The sequence below is a fragment of the Colletes latitarsis genome, chromosome 6 (genome assembly GCF_051014445.1).
Source record: "Colletes latitarsis isolate SP2378_abdomen chromosome 6, iyColLati1, whole genome shotgun sequence".
Lineage (NCBI taxonomy): Eukaryota > Metazoa > Arthropoda > Insecta > Hymenoptera > Colletidae > Colletes > Colletes latitarsis.
In genome coordinates this window covers 20,285,259-20,303,008 of record NC_135139.1, presented here as the reverse complement: position 1 = coordinate 20,303,008, position 17,750 = coordinate 20,285,259, and the positions used below count along the sequence as shown (strand labels likewise).

General features: G+C 50.7%; 1 protein-coding gene across 7 annotated transcripts in view; it reads right to left on the bottom strand.

Moving 5' to 3' along the window:
• Window positions 1-17,750, bottom strand: part of LOC143342525 (serine/threonine-protein phosphatase 4 regulatory subunit 1) — a 154,141-nt gene that overhangs the window by 23,716 nt on the left and 112,675 nt on the right. The gene's annotated exons all lie outside the window — the stretch shown is intronic.

Here is a 17,750-nt window from a genome sequence, read left to right as displayed (position 1 = left end):
CGCTCTTCGGTGACAATAAATAAGCGTCGAACCGTTTGTTGAGGTGGGGGAGGGGGGTGGCCAGGGTAGTTTACGGTTGAAAAGGAAAAAGGACGAGAAAGAAGGGATCACGTGAACGTTAATGACCGTCCGAGGCAAAAGGAAACTCGGTGGCGCACCTCCTTCTCGCCACGTTTATTACCAAGGACAAATATTTCGATGGACGTTGCCCGCCTTCCTGGGGTTTTCCCCGGGACCGTTCGTCTTCGAGACACCTGTCCCTGGCACGCACCGATCCGACAAAGGCCGCAGGTTTTAATCTTGTACGCTCGATAAGATCGGCCCGGAGCCTGTTTTTTTCGCTTTGTTTCGCGAAACAAAGGGCGTGTCGGCGCGACAGAGCCGCGATAACAGTTTCGAGTAATTTATTTATTTGCTCGAGGATATTATAAACTTACGACAAAATCTTTAAACCCAGTGTGGAGTTTCACGCTAGAACTACCCGACGCTTACGGTGTATTTATTTGCAATAAATATGAAATAAACGTTCATTCAGTTTCTTATACAAAAAAAACTACGGTATATTTTCAGAAATCCGATCGAGTAAATTTTTGTGCAATTTCTATTGGAAATAACGAATGGGTAATTTTGGCCAGTTTGGTAGTTTTGGCGTTAAAGAGAGATCGCATGCTCGCGAAAAGATGGCGGATTTAATCGTTCGCTCGGGCGACCCGGTTTCTATAGAAATGGGAGAGGCGAACGAGCAGAGAGAACCGTCGAAACTCGATACGTTCCGTCCCCGTTTCGTATGAATGAATATTTTTATTTTCCGAGGGAAACATTCGGCGCACGATAACCTGTTACGTTTACGCGTGCTCGTTTTCTTCTTCGTGCCGTGTTAACGGCGCGGATACGAGAGACCGTTGTCCTATAATTAAACTGTCAAGTGGCCCCGTGGTTCGATCGTTCTAGCGCAAAGGATTAATGGTACGGTTTGTCGGTACGGCGTTAAAGATTCCCCACTATAATTAGAGCCGCGATGCGAACCGGTGACGGTTTCGAGACCAATGTTCGCGAAACAACGGGTCCGTAATCAACGGGCGTCGAAGACTTCGCGACAATGGAAGAGGTTCGATTGTGCCTGCGTTCCCAACGACCGGGACAAACCTGACGTCTAATCACCGCCAATAAATGGGCCAATAACCGAGGAGGGCGCCTCGGACCGATTTTCGAACGGGATTGGCATTTACGGGGAAATACGCGAACGGGACCCGTTTCCACAAAGAAAGAAACGTCTTCGACCCCATCCGCCACACCTGGCCTCTAATTATTATATTACCCGGGGACACGGGACCCGGAGGCGAAAATTTATGTTGTACCCCTCCACGGGATTGTCGCCGACGTTACGGTAGTTTCCACGAAATCTCGCCGTTTCGTCGGCCAGAGGAACAGTTTTACGGCTCATTAGCCCGTCGTAAACCTTTTATAATGCATCATCGACAAATTTAAAATCACCACGGTAAACAGCCCGGGACACTCTCGAGGGCTGCTCACGAGCACGAAACACACATCGTTGGAACCTAATGCGCGTCGACTCCCGGATTCGGACGTTCCCATGTAATAACCCAATTAGCGGTCCCGGCCGCGTTCACGGGAGAGATCGATGTAACGGCGGTTCGCGCGAAAGCAAACATCCCGTGAAAACGGCATAATTCGTTCCCGGTATCGCAACGATTCGTCGATCCATCAACGGCGAACATCGATTATCCCGTTAAGCGCCCGATGAAACGTTTGGAAATTATTACTATCGGATCGCGGCATAATTATACGCTTCGTAATAAGGCACAACTTCGCGTTGTTACTGTCGAGAAGTTCAAGTGCTGACATCTCTCGCGTAACCTCCAAGAAAATATACAATTTTTCCTGGAACTATAATCTCTCAACAGTTGGCAAGAGGAGGCGACACGAACGCCTCTAGCAGCGATTCTTTTCCATCCGTTCCCTCCTAACCTTACTTCTTATTTAACACGAGTCTCTCAACGCGAGAATTTTTTCCATTACACGGTAATCCCTCCGATAAGTGTCTAATCGTTCGAACGAAGGGTTCGTTAAAAACGATCGGCCATTTCCTAACCTGTACGCGAGCTCAGCATCGAAATCGATCGATATCGACGGAAACGAGAGGGCGCGTGCAGGGCACCGGCAACGCCAGCCCCCAAAAGGACTCGCGGCGTCTTCGTTCGGGCACGAAACGACAGGGCAGTTGATAAATCGAAACGAGCGGCGCATGTATACCGTTCGCGATACATACCAACCGAAACTTTTGCCCGGTGAGCTCTCGTCTGGTGGCCATGAGGTCGATCGCACATGCGATTCGCGGGCGACCAGTTTCGCAGAGAGGCGTACAGAAAGAGAGCCGCGGCGTTCCGTCTCCGTTCCACCGGCGGACGTTCGCCGCTGGCTGAGAGAACAGAGAGACGAAGAAGAGTCTGGTAGCAGGGTCTCCGTGGCATGAAGGGACTCTAGAGAGAAGGAATGTTGTTGTTGTGCCGGGAGGCGGTTGCACCGGGGAGGCGGTGGGGTGCAGCGGCACGGCCGGCGGCGTGGATCAAGCAGTTGGAGAGAGAGAGAGAGAGGGACGGAGTTGGCGAACAAGAGGGTGGGGTGGTTCGGCGGTCGAGGCGCAGGAGGGAAGGCGAAGTCAATGCACCGCAGGGGAATGCAACGCTGCGCGTCGCGCCAAGCAATACAGAGCCTACGTCAGAGTGCATTCTACCGCACTTTACGACTACGCCGCTGTCCCGTATACGCGCCCCGTGTCTCCTTCTCCCTCTACCCAACCCTTTCCCCACTCCTTCTCTCATTTTTCTTTCAACCTGTACGCGCATCCCGTTCTATCGTAGGCGAAGCTCGTTTCTTGCCTATGGGCGAGCTTGCAATTAACCGGTCACTTTGTCCGTTGGACAGCTTTCAGGGTCATCTTTTACCCCAGTTTTCACCGGCGTCCAGCTACACCGGATTTTTATCGGCCTCTGGCGAGTTGCTCCCGTACTAATTGATTCCGTAGTAAACACGAACACCACGTATCCCGTAAAACGACGCGATCGAAAATTTGTTCGATCCACACGCAATGTTCTCTTTAATTTATCGCCAGATACGAATCATAATCGTAGAAGGTCAAAGACCCATTTTTCGGGGCATGTTTAAATTCGCCTAGTACCGAGAGCAAACTCTTGCCCTAACCTCCATCGTACGAAATCCGGAGGGGTCTCGTTTTCAACGCAAAAAACCGCCACCTATGTTGGATTTAGTAGAATCGTTGTTCGCAAAAGGTTAAGAATGTCATGTGATTAAAATTAAACGATGCTCGAGCGAACAGATGGTTTCTTCCGACGCGGTGACTATTCGCTAGGTTCGCGGACGCAGCACCATAGCGAGAGGCTCAAAGCCAGCGACGCAAAGTCGGTGCTATCGGTTCTCGGAAGCAATGCATCACGCGGCGATGCCGAGGCGGCGCGTGTTACGAGTCGACTCGAATCGAGTTCTCTCGCTAAAGAGGGCAGCATAAAAACCCAGAGGTGGAGGAGGAAGAGAAGGTCGCGACGGAGGTGGTGCAACGGGCCGAGAGAAAGAGGAGCAACGCTTAATGCGGGACCGTGCGCGGCGTGTAAGCGATAAAGAAAACTCGGGGCCCGGCGTTCGCGCTTTTGTCGGCCGAGTCGCGGCTGTAAACAACGACCGAGCGTATCGATCTGCCGTGACACGTACGTCCAAGGATCGAACCGATTTCTACTGACCAGCGGCCAGTTTGCGTGCTTCGTCGAAGTCGATTCGTTTCTATAAATCAGTCGAATTTGTTTCAGAGACAAAGTTTGGTTAGGTTGTGGAACACTTTCATTCCACGAACCTTCTCCCCCTTACCGAACATTAACATATGTTAATTCGTAAAGAACATTGAGAGTATTAGAATTCCAAAAAAAAGTAAGAAAATGTTATTAAAAAAAAAAATGGTTATAATAAGAAGGTCAAGCGGCCTTGGGGGCCGCGTGTTTGACGTGCCTGCTGCAATGTAACCGACGTTTGCACCGGCCGCAGGAAATGACGCGCGACACTCCCGCCGGAAACGATCGCGCAAGAAACGGGAATGCGAATGCAAGTCGCCTTCGAACGATGCGTTCGCGTTCGACCGGCGTGAAAATAGATATTTTTCGACAGATTCGACAAATAATAGAATCGTACACGATTCCATTAACCGTTTCGCGAAAGGCGAACGATCGTATTACCGATTAACAATGTGTAATTAACGGTCGGAGTTTCATAAATCACGGCCCACGGACGCCAGTGCGAGGTGTAATTACGCGACGACGGAAAAAGAAACAGTCGCGGAGCGCAGAGGCAGGAAAACCATGACGCTCGGTAATTTCTTTCGCAATATCATTGCCGCCTATCGGATTCCTTTGTGCTCGGCTACTCGATCATCGAAGAAATCCACCTCCGGGAAGAAAGAAAAGGGAGATCGCGCAGCACGCGGGGCGTCTCGAAAACGCGCGCGTATTCGAGCACGCGGCACGTTGGAGAGTTGACGGCGTGTGGTCGTCATTTCTGCAGTTCAGTCACTCTCGGCCGTTCGCACACAGCCCCCCTTCCGTCCCGTGGGGCCCATATACGCGGGTCTCACCCTCCTCCATCGTGCTCGCCGTTCGTTCTTTCTCTTTCGTACGTTCCGTTCGCGATCCGTGCTGCCGCGGGATCGGTGTGCGTGATCGCACACGGCGGTATCCCGTGGCACGGGTGTCCGTGTGGTTCGTTCTTAGACGCGCGCGCGCTCGCGCTCGCGCCAGCGCGAATGAGAAAGAGACAGAGACGGAAAGAGGTCGGCCACGCTCGAGTACAAAGTCCATGTACGTAGACGTGACGGTGTGCGCGTGCGTGACGCGTACGTGTGAGGGAACGCTAGAGTAGAAAGGGAAGCGCAGCGTGAGTAGCGTGTGTACTCGCGACGGGTTGCGCATGCGCGCAGCTCAGACCGAGAGGCGCACTGAATGAAGCCCCCCACCATCGCCTCGCGACGTCCACGCACACACAGAGTACGCTGCGAGTACGTCGCGGTGGACGCTGTTACACGATGCGACCGCGGCGAACTCTAGAGCTCGGGGTTACGAGTTCGAACTTCGTCAAATTCGGCCGACGACCGCGGCGTTTGCATAGCACGGTCGAAACGGAAATCCCAACCGAATCGCCATGCGCGTTCTCTTACTTCGCTGCTCGTATACTCGGTGGAATGAATACAGGGATCTACGGTAACTACGGGGGCTCTATCGTGGGTCGTATTGTGGGGGTAGTATTTGGTCTAGGAAGCGAAAATTTGGACTTTTCCTTGTCTAGAACATTGAAATACAAAAGTCTAAAATATTATTAAACGTTCAAAGTATTCGTGTGGATATTGCAATTCCATAGCCCTTACGCTGTATCGTAACTCGTCTTGCGCTAACCGATGCATTAAAATAAGTAGTTTAAGAATCTTTTCCCGTCTACGAGGGGCTCCAAGTTAATTTTAATCGCCGAGCGGCGATCTCGCGGCAGTTTCGCAGGCTCCGAGAGCCGAGATTCGTTGACCCTCGTCGATATCGCGAAGGCAAAATCCCGTTGGCCAGAATCGTTGTCGACGTCCGTCTACATTACCCATCGCCGCCTTCCTCCGGTTGCCGCGGCGTCGAGACGACGCGCTACGAGAGGAAATTAGAAATTTGCTCGGCGGAGATGGTCGTAGGATTGTTATTGGATTCGTCACTGCGGGCTGCTGAGTAATTGCACAGCAAGCCCCTGTGGTAGGAACAATAGCTCGTGAGTGTCGGTCGTCGAAAAAGGAACGGTATTGGCCGCGCCGGAAATATCTGCCCTCTGGCGACACATCCTATACGTATTCTTCCGTCCGGTGAACGGGGAACGATGGGTATCGAGGAACCAAAACGCGAAATTATTTTCGACATTAACGACTCCGCCCCATTTGGTAGCGTTCACGCGATTCGAATCTAGCGTCGTCTCGAGGAAATTTCGACGAAGGGGTTTTTTTTTTGTCGCCAGGACCGGAAGCCGCGGGCGAAACAACACAACGGGGCGAGATCTACGAAGATGTGGCGCGCACGGGCGGCTATCGGCCGACATATGCCGGCTGCCGTGCGTTGCGTGCAGCTGCTATATCGTCCTTTGGGTTTGGGTCGGTGGGTGACACGTTTCGCTCGTTGTGCACGGCTGGTACACACGCGGCAGCCAATGGGTATTGATTTGTGGAGCGAACGCACCGAGAGCCGCGCCCCCCTTACCCTCGGCGTCGCGCCGCGTCGGCTCGCCGTTAAACAGAGGCTGGCCCGCGCGCGTGCATAGATACACGCACGAATTCCGCGCGCTCGTGCACACACACGGGACCCAGGGACGGGTCGCATACAATTACGGCTTAGGTACACCCCCTTTCGGCGAGCCCCCCGTCGAGCAGCGTCCTCACCCTCCTTATCCGCGCACCGGTCGGTTCGGAGACCGCTCCCCACCGGCGCACCCCATCTACTGTAGGGGGGTGACTGCATCCTTTGGGTGGGTCAGGGCCAGAGAGACAGAGAATCGCGTCGGGATTCGGCTAGGTCGAGGGGAGGATGAGGGAGAGAAACAGAGCGAGAGAGAGAGAGAGAGAACAGGCGAGTTCGTCAAACCTCCGAGGTCCCTGCACCCTACCCGGTTGTTACATCACGCATCCTCCGCGGATCCAGGAAATTCCTTCGTTTTGCGGAATGCCGCCGCCCGTGGAATCCGTGGATACTCGTCCACGCGGAACGCGATCACGGTTCCCTCTTTTTTCCCCCCCTTCCTACGCGCCAAGTACGATAGGCTCGCGCGAGTTTCGAATCGCGATTCCGAAATGGTAATTCGGGACACGCGACCATCGCGGGGAACCATCGACGACGCGTAGGAAAAAGAAAATCATCCGAGGGGAAGACGAGCGAAGAAACGACCAGAATCGCGCGCGATCACCTTGCCGGGCAAGGTAGCGTATCTCTCGGGCCCTTTCCTTATACAGCGAAAACGCGTACGCGGCGCATACCGTATCGCAAGGACACGGGACCGAACACGTAGGGGTGAACGTTCGCGCCGGGGGTGGAGTAGCGAAAGAAACCCGCGGGCCGCGCGAGGGGGGATAGGGGAAAAGATCGACGACGTCGACGATGGGAACTCGGAACGGCGCTCGGACGTACAGATAAAGGGGGGGAGAGGGAGCGGTAAGGCTAGTCTCTCTGTCGGAGAACGAGAAAGCAGTAGAGGAAGAAGCGGCAACAAAAGGAGGAAGGGTGGATGAGGAAGAGCGGGACGGGGGGAGAGGCTCTGCCGAAGTAAACAAGTGGAAGCAGTGGAACGGGACGGGCACCGGTCAGTGCGGTGCATTTGGTGCATTCCTGCAGTCTGCGCTGCTGCGGCGCGATGGAGTAACGAGGAGAGAGAGCAAGCCTGCGCGAGTCTAAATGAGACAGCGCGAGGGAGGAAGGCGAACGAAGAACGACAGAGCGGCTTGCCGCGGAGCAAAGGAGAAAGAGCGAAGCACTGCAACGCGGGCTTTGGACCGACGGACGCAAACCGCATTCCCGGCCGTGACCTTCGCTAGGACATCGCCACTGCCCCCACCCCCACCCGATACGAGTCTCTACCCCTTCCATCCCTACCCCACCTCGCGCCGTTTCTGATCCTCCGCCCCTCCCGCGGAACGGCAATCGTCTTTCTTTCTTTCCTTCCTGCTCTCCGCCCCTCTTCGTAGCCGCGTTCTCGCTCCTTTCGGCTAGCCGCGCGCGACGAGGACACCGATTCCTCGCAGCATCCACGGACAACGTCTCTTTTCTTCGTTCTTTCCCACCCTGTTAGAGAGGAGAGTCGCGAGGCTTCGCAGGAGACAGACGACGAGATCCGACTCTCTCCATTTGGTCACGAGTTTCCCTCCGCGAACCTAAGCTTTGGCCTTCCCGGCGAGCGACCCACGAGGCGCGAGGAGACCTTTTCCGCCCCCCCCCCCTCCCCACCGCAAGGTATTCGCCTCGCTTTCGGACCGACTAAATCCGTTGGTGACGAGCACGCGCGAACGATATGATTCACGAGCTAAAAATAGACGGCAAGGAAGGACGAGGGGGGAACCGAGACGAGAGTCTCGAGAACCCGAGAGGGTTTCGGAAAAGCGGGCCGCCCCGCGTGGACAATGTCGACGAACCGGCCACGCCGGGGAATTCCGATGCTTTTCAGTCGTTCAACTTTCGACCGCTCGCGGCGCGCTGCCAGACGTTAATGTCCTTTGAAAAGGAGGCGCGAATTCTACCGCGATTCCTGCAATCTGCGTTAGGGTAAACAAGCGTAACTGAGAGGTATTATACGGTATTTCTTGTGTCTAACATGGAACAAAATTAAGTTTTGACCGATAGAAAAGGCTCTGGGGGAAAATTCTTGCCCATAGCAGAAATAGCTGATTAGATATTTAACATCGCATGCAGGGTTTTAGAACATTGGAATCTAAATAAAATTGCATCGTAATCGTCGTGAATATATTACCAGGCGTAAAAGGGGAACACGAGAGCGGGTTTTGTAGGTCGAAAGACCGCCGGCGAGAGAGGATCGAACAGAACGCGACTGGGATTTTTGGGGAGCAGTTTTAATTTCCTGCCGTGGCGAGGCCAAAGACTCCGCGCTCGTTCTGGGACACCAAAGACTCTAACCGTGTGGGTACGCGAGAAGAGTAGAAGAGAGACGCCGCGGAAGAGGAACGGGGTCCAGAGGAAGGGGGACCAATCAGGGCACGGCCCTGAGGAATTTCAGAGTCCTCTCCTCGCGCTCTTTCTCTAATTTACGAGCGGTCGCCCTGAATTCGAGCAAATATTTGTCCAGCGCGCGTCCGACTAACGGGCGTGTACGAGGAGAAAAAGGGTGCGTGGGAGGAACGACGACGACGACGACGACGACGGGGGTCGGAAGGGTCGAAACGAGAGAGAAAACGGGGCCAAGAGCGAGCAAGAAAGCGCGGGAGAGACGAGGATCATTCATAGTTTCTCGAAAACCGTGGGATCCCTTCTTCTTTTTGGCCCAGTCGACGAAATATTTTCCTCGTCCCGGGCGTTTCATATACCTGTCGTGCCTCTTCTCGCGAGGCACGTCGACCGTCTCTCTCCGCGCCTTTCATCCTCCCGGCATCGACCTTGCACATTCGAGCTCCGAAAGGCTCCTCTTTGTGGCAGAGCCGCCCCGTAGTCTAGCCGGAAGCACCTACTGGAAAGTATTCATCCGAGGGGGAAGAAGAAGGCGAGAGAAGACGAGTACCTGGAAGTCGTGTTAACACGCGCTGCTGGATGCTACAAGCCGCTCCAATTAGCATCTTCTTTTTCTCCATCGACTTCTTTCGCCTTCTCCTCGCGCCTTCTCCGAGGGCTTCCTTTTCAGCCGACTCGCGCACGACGGACGAGCACCTGTTGAACGGACGCTCGCGGAGACGACGAGGATATAGGTGCCAGGTGTTCCAATACGGACTCTAATCATTTTCTCTTTGTTACCGGACCCAATGAAACGCTAAATGCCTCGAACGTTCCCGCGCGGAAGGCTCGCCTCGCGGCTCGACTCTTCGGTCCCGCGGGACAATATCGAGTACATACGTCTCCGCGGCTACAGGATCTGGACTGTTCCTACGGGACCGCGCGCGTACGCTTAAGGTAACGTTTCGCGGAACGATCTCGAGCAACAATCTCTTCTCCGTTTGCGTGCACCGACGAATAAACTTTCTAGAACGACGCCTATGACGTCTATCTTGGCGACAAGTTCACGGAGTCAAGTGCACCGCTTTATTGATTCCTAACCTCGCCCGAGGAGCGCGCGGTACAAATACGCCGTAACAACGTTCACGCGGCGTATTTTCTCGTTCGTTGGGCGCAAACTTCCCCCCCAAACTATCTCTAACGTGGACCTTGGAACTAGGCGGCAAAAACACCGTAATCCCGGTAAAATCCTCGCGCCCCGGTGCCTCTAAAATTCCATTACCGCGACCCGTGATACGCCTGCATAATCCGCGTCCATTATACAGTTACTGCCGGGCCGTAACTTGCGTAATCGGTCGCACACGCGTTGTTTACAGCGATTCAATTTGGCGGATGGCGATAATGAAGAGATTTCGCGCTAAGAACTACACGCAACCACGTTCCTCTCGATAACGGTGAAATCTTTCGAAAGAATTGGATTCGATTACGGAGCAGCGTCTCTCAAACCTTTGTCGTCTCTTTTCAGTTAAAAATGATTTCTTCTTAAAAAAACAGTTTCAAAATTACGTTTAAGGAATACGCAGCAGAAAATATGTTAATAAGAAAATGTAGACGACGAGGACAGATTCCAGCAAATGTTTCGGAAACGAGGCTTGCAACGGAGAGGGTCCCGCGCCTAGTTTGTCCCCTCCGCCGGCAAGCCCGCAGGTATTTTTATAGTTAACCAGAGAGAAGAAAAAAAAAGAACGAGTACGCGGATCGTAAGCAATGCGGAGCAGCGGGGCGAACCCTCGTTGCACGCTCGGCCCGCTCCCGCTGGGCGAAATACGTCGGCATCCAAATAATTCGGGATGCGCTCGTGTGAGATATGAATGAGAGGAGTGGGTACGGCGTGGCGTTGTTTACTGTCTGGCAGGAACGGAGTAGAAGAAGCTCCCGCGTGCACCGACGAAAAACGAGAGACGGAAGGGGGAGAGGGGGGGGGCGCGAGAGAAGGAAAAGAGGAGAGCAGAGTCGAACGGGAGCGAGAGACACGGAGAGGGACCAGAACAGAGAAGGATTTAGTGGAGTCAAGAGCGCGAGAGGGGAGAAAGAGTGGAAGAAGAGGGGAACCTGGTACGAGGACGGGGACCGGGCCCAGGATTCGAAGAAAGAAGAAACGGGGAGTCAACGACCCAACGTGAAGAGCCGTCTCTGCGTTAAGGCGCGCTCGAAACCTCCACCCCGCCGTCTCGAACCTGCGCAAAGTCCTCCGCTATTACCGATTGATACGCGATCGAGGCCGCGTACAGCGGAATTCAAGCGCAGGTGGTGGCACAACTCAACGGAACTCGTCGGATGCAACGCGCCGATCGAAATTCCATCGCGTTGCGTTCCAATAGCGGACGCAAATCGACGATCCCTAGGTTTCAGCAGGGAGGGGGTTGGCTCGCGAGACGGAAGGGAATTCCGCCAAACGGCTGTCGGCCATCTTGGTTTGGTCAAGTGCTGCCACCGGGACGCGTTTAATCATTAGCATCAACGCGATCTCCGATCGTTTGTCGTTTCGAGAAAATCTGTTATTTTTCGCCGGGGGAACTAATGTTATTATTGTCGTTTACTAAAAAGCAAAACGACTTTCAACTGAAATAGTCATAGGTCCAAACGAGGGTTAATGTTTAACGAGGCCCGGTCTAGAAAGTTGTGTACTAAATCGTAACGCTGGGCTTTTACTACTTAAATTAAAAATTCTAATCAACAATACAAAAAAGTATCGTTGAAAAATGAGGACAATTAATTTTTTCATATATAGTAACTATATTCATACATATGATAAACAATAAATTAACTGCAAGCACGTAAGCCGTACAGTGCCGCTTTTGAAATTTGCCGCGGCACGACACAGATGACAGCACTAGTTTAGCATACAAAGATGGAGGAAATGCTTTCCGGGTCCCATGTGTTCCACTAACCGGGCGACGATCGAACTAGAATCGAATCCCTGTTAACTCGCGCGAAAGAAACTGTACAACGACTTCTCGATCATAAAGTTATCAGCCTCGAGCGTTCGCGATGGAGTGGAAATAAACGCGTTGGAACTAAGATAAATCACCGTAGATCTGCACCGATGGTCACCTGGCAAGGCTGCGTTGCGTCAGTATTGCCGCGAGAAAGGAAATCGGTGTTACGTGCATTTACGTTCGCCAGTAGTTCCTCGAGAGTAAAGCGGAGAATTTAATTCAACCTGATTTCTTCTTAAAAAAAAAAAATCAAAATTTTTTTGCAAGAAATTCCCTGTCGGCTTGCCCTGCTCGCGTACGTGTAAAAATTCAGCGCGAACGGTTTTCGTGGAACGCGAAACGCACGCGCCGGACCCGCCTCTTCCTCCGAATCGCATGAATGATTGTCGTTGTCGCGGCGTGGACGTCAATCTCATGACGTCACGGGGGCGACGGCGGTCGTGTTACGACCGTGCGACCGTTATGTGACCGATTGGCACACGACTGCCGCGCCGCGGGCTGCCAGCACCTGTGTACGCGACTCTTCTGGTTTCCCATGCTGGTCGGATTATTCGGTAGACCTGTCCCGTGGGCTCGCGCGGACGTCTCGTCGAACGAACGTCGGAAACCTCTAACAAATATCGACTGACTAACCTTCCGAAACCGTATCTTGAAAAATGTTTAAAACGTACATCGTTTCGTAACAGAATAAAATAGCGAAGAAATTCTGCAAAATATAAATCTCAAAAGATCACAAATTTTTATTTCAGTAAAAATCCCAGCTCGTCCAATTTGTCCTTTTCGTCTTGGAAACTTTATCCGAATGAAATTCGTAAGTAAAAGTTAGTTCGACCAGCATTGAAACTCGGCGAATCGGGGAGTCGTCGAAGGGAAAAGCGCGCGCTCGGGCGCGGTTCGGTGCCCGCGTGTTTCCGCTCCCGTTGATCAACGGCGACGCAGGGCGTCACGCCGGCGAAAAAAAAGAAGATTCGAAATCGGCGCGCTTAAAGGCACGCCAGTTTCGGCGAGCGGGATTGATATGGAGATTAAGAGGTACGGGGTAGGGTCCTAACGCGAGATATCGGAGCCGAGGAGCGAGGTAGAATGGAACGAGCGAACGAGACGAGCGAGAGAAGCTCGCGCGAGGAACCAAGACGTCGCGAGAGGGAAGGAGAGAGTGAAGGGAGGGCAAGAGGGTCAGTAGCTCTGCGTTCTCATGCATTCCGTTCTGTCATGGCGGCCAGCGACTCAGACACGCTTCGTCTGTCCTCGTTGTGCATGCGCTCCGGGGGCAACGTGCAGTTCGTCCTCGTTGCGGCCGGCTAGAGGAAAGAGAAGAGAGGATGGGGTGCAGAGGAAGAGGGCCAGGGAGGTGGCAAAGACGGTAGGGATGGGGGTGGGGTAGGGAAAGACGGGGGGGAGCGCCCACTGCGCTAAATGCTCCTCGGCAAAGGCGCGCGTTCTCTCGGCGATCGGACCCCCTTTTTCCTTCCAGGCCCTTCTGCGACGTAAACAAGCCACGGGCCGCGTTATCGAGCTGATACGCGCTGCTGTCCAACGATCTTGTAAGCTTTCGATTCGCGGCGATGATGGATTCCCCGGAAGCTATCGTGATTTTTGTTAGAAACTAATTATTAACGCAATTCGAAGTACGTCGTGAAACAGTGGGATTGGTCGCTAAGTTACTTATTATTTTACAGTATTTAATAATTTATTAGCATATCACGTAGGTGCAAAATCTAGAAATAGAAAAAGTTGTGGGTCAAAGTGTCGGTCACCGGTGCCCGTCACAGATATATTAATACTTGCACGACAAAGACGTTAAACAGAGAAATAAAAATGAAAGAGCAAAGCGAAAGAGTTTCAGGATTCGTTCGACGTGTCGACCGCGTTCCGTCGACGTCAGGTGCATACAGTAATCCGCGGGAGAAGCGCGAAATAATTTACCGATGAAACGCAGCCGCCGCGAGACTACGAGGAGCGGAGCCGGACGATTCCGGGACGGCCGGCAGCCGTAAACACGATGTGGCGCGACGCTTTTATTGCCGGCATGCTAACCACGATCGCGTATTCAATCAGCTCGGCTTTGTTGGACCAAAATATCCGAGACGGGGCCGTTTTTAAGCGGCTGGTTCTCGGAAAGAGCATAGGAGGAGGGAATCGGACCGGCCGTAAATCGCGAGCGTCGTTCGGCGTTCGAGTCGGAACAAAAAAGAGAAAATTTAATTTTTCGACTGTTCGACCCGGGAATCGATAAAAAAATTTCTTTAATTCCTCGACCCGTTAACGTGAATCTCCGGTTTGGTTCCGTGGCTTTTGTTCGACGACCGAAAAGCGAGGTTAGGTTGGCGAGGGAAACACGCGCGCGCACGCACGCCTTTTAAATTATACGAAAGCGAAGAGGAAACGGTCGCGAACCGCGAGAAGAAATCGAAACGAAAGAAAACGAGCAGGGAAGCCGAGTGGATGTCCTCGCTCGGTAACGTGGGTACTATCGTATATCTTCCCACTGGAGGGCGGGAACGTCGTCTCACAGGGGGAGGCGGCAGAAGGGCGAGAAGGGTCCCACTAACGCGCGACCGCCGACAATAATGCGGAGAAAGGGCACATGAATGCCTCGTGTTATGCGCCGCGTGTTTGCACATGCGCGGGAGCGATGAACTTGGGAAGAAGGCCTCCCGAGAGAGTCTTGTGCCTTCGCTTATGCGTCTTCTCTCCCGGGCTTTCAGGACTCTCGGTGGTCCTCGTCATTTTCGATGTCTCCGCGTCGACCGTTTGCGCATTCCCTGTCCACTGACCCACATGCGAGTCTGGACGGGTTAAACCGTACGCTCGATCAAAACTGAAAGACACGTTTATAACGCCAACATAATAATGGGTATCGTTTAGGAAAGTGCGTTCCAGCGGTATTCACGCTTACGAACACAGATGGCGAACCGTGTATATTTTGTTCCGGCACGAATCTGGAGAACAATCGATCGTACAGCGCCATAAAAGAGGTTATGAAACAATTCTTTCGCGAACCACGCGCTTTCACCTTGCCTTTTTCTATTTATTTAACGAACTCGTTGAATAATAGGAAAGGAGTGAGAGAATCGCTTTATCGATTGTTTTTCCATCGTTTAATGCGAGATTCGACGTCGCGCCAAGATACGAAAGAGTCCGTGTACCCGTCCCGAGAAGGCATGGAGCACGGAGGTCGGGACTGGAGCGATCGGCTACGAAGACGACATTCCACCGGTACCTGTCCTTAACTCAGCCTCCTACAGTTCGCATTCGCGGCGATCGCGCCGCCTAACTATAATGCCTCGCGTGGACAGAGAGTCTGAAACGGGAGTCTGTCGTGGTCGGAATCGGTGAGAAACTCCCGCGAAACAGGGAACCACGTTCTATGTATCGATACGGTTTTTTAACTTCTACACGACCGCGAGCATACTGGTACGCAGAGTTGTAGTATCACGTGTAACGAATATAAATTTTAGATTCGTTCGTACGCTTACTTCCGTTTACGTTACGTTCGTGAATTAGAATATATTAATGGGATTTTTTAAACGAACGTTCGGGACGAGCAAACATTTTTAAATCACTGACCAATATCACCGATACTCGAGATATTCGTTTATTTTTAGTTGCACCATGTTAGTGTTATAATCAAGACGCGTATGCTTTTTGTTCGTTGTGCCTGTCAACATAAAAGGAGATTTATTGCACAGTTAATTTTTTTTCTGCAACAAACGCTACGCGTCAATAACGGTATGAATTGTGATAATAGTGAAGGAACTATCCTATTTAATGTTAGTACTGTTTTGCATATTCGAAACGTAAACAACTTGGCAATGCGATACATGCAGTATTTCATTATACGTATCGTAAGAACAGCTCAAACCATTTCATAAACTATATTTATTTATTTATGTTTGTTCTTAACCATTTCTATATCGGATATGTAAAAAAAGAGATTCGTTTTCTCTGCCTTATCTTGAAGTTCCAACTGTAGTGCGTCTTTAAATTATTAAATTGAAATTCGAAAATCTTTGAGTTATTTCTCTGTTAGATTTCACTATAGCTGCACCTCGCTAATTATACAGGGTGTTCGGCCACCCCTGGGAAAAATTTTAATGGGGGATTCTAGAGGCCAAAATAAGACGAAATTCAAGAATACCAATTTGTTGATGGAGGCTTCGTTAAATAGTTATTAATAATCAAAGTTTCGTCCGTACTGAATTTTTTTTCTCGAAAATGCGCAAGATTTCGAGGGTATGTCTATTCACCAAAAATGATTGTAATTGACCCCCAAGACAGAAAATAATTTTTCCAGAACGATTTGAAATTTTTGAATTTTGTCGAAAAATTTCACATCTTCCCGAATTTATTTCTCGAAAGTGGGTAGGATTTCGGGGATATGTCTAATGACCAAATATGGTTGTAAATGACCTCCAAGACAGAAAATAATTTTTCCAGAACGATTTGAAATTTTTGAATTTTGTCGAAAAATTTCACATATTCCCGAATTTTTTTCTCGAAAGTGGGTACGATTTCGAGGATATGTATAATGACCAAAAAAGGTTGTAATTGACCCCTGCAACAGAAAATAATTTTTCCAGAACGATTTGAAATTTTTTAATTTGGTCGAAAAATTTCACATCTTCCCGAATTTATTTCTCGAAAGTGGGTACGATTTCGAGGGTATGTCTATTCACCAAAAATGATTGTAATTGACCCCTGCAACTGAAAATAATTTTTCCAGAACGATTTGAAATTTTTTAATTTGATCGAAAAATTTCACATCTTCCCGAATTTATTTCTCGAAAGTGGGTACGATTTCGAGGGTATGTCTATTCACCAAAAATGATTGTAATTGACCCCTGTAACCGAAAATAATTTTTCCAGAACGATTTGAAATTTTTGAATTTAATTGTTAATAACTTTTTAACGAAGCCTCCATCAACAAATTGGTATTCTTGATTTTCGTCTTATTTTGGCCACTAGAATCCCTCATTAAAATTTTTCCAAGGGTTGGCCGAACACCCTATATGTTTTTTTTATCTTATCTCTTCTGCACCATGTTACTACAATTACGTGCAGTAATGATGTAAAATAAAATTAATAAACTTCTGGTGCAACGCCTTAAAACAATATTGTTCGTAGAACATATTCTTCTATAAGAAAAACTAGATTAAAAATTTGTATATTATTTTTAAGATTATAAATTTGCGGAACAAGATTTGTCTAAAATTCAGAATTTCTATATTCCCCTAATCTCTGGCTGTTGGAACGTGTTCGAGGCTGCAAGAAAGGCCTCGCGAACGCGTCAAGCGACATTTACGAGAACGCAAAAATGGAAAGCATCGGTTATTCAGGAATGCGATGCATACGATGCACGCCGCGGTTGGACGCTCGCACGCCTGCACGCCGATTGCCATTGAAAGTAACCGTTCGAGTCGCGATTATTCATACGTTACGCAAGAAGTTATAGTTGCCGTTGTGGAACGACGGTTTCTCGTTTCTGTTCGATCGCGAGCACCGACCGACCTCCGTTTCTCGCCTCCGAAAAATCCGACGCCCGCCGAATGAGAACCGCTGGCTCGGATTGCGCGGGCGTACGCTAGCGCAGGAAATATGAATGTAACGCCGAAAATTCATTCATAATAAGATCTCGTTAGTATAACGGAGCCGTACAATTTGAATTTCGGAGCGCCTGGGTCGGCCGTTAGCGGGAAAAGGTTAACGAGATCCGCTGATAAATAACACGGTCGTTTCCCTAAATCGTGGGAATAATAAGCTAGTTAGCGAGGCTTACTAGAGCACGATCGAGTGGGTCGCGACTGTTGGACGCGTGGGCTCGTTCAAGAATTTATACAGGATGTTTACCCACTGTTGGTGAATATTTTAGGGGTGATTCGACGGGCCAAAGCAACGGGACAGTAAAAAAAAAAATTATGTAATTCCGGTTTGATCGCGTAGAAGAGAGAATATTTGCGTCGTGAAAATTTCTGACGATTAGATTTTGAAATTATAAAAATAC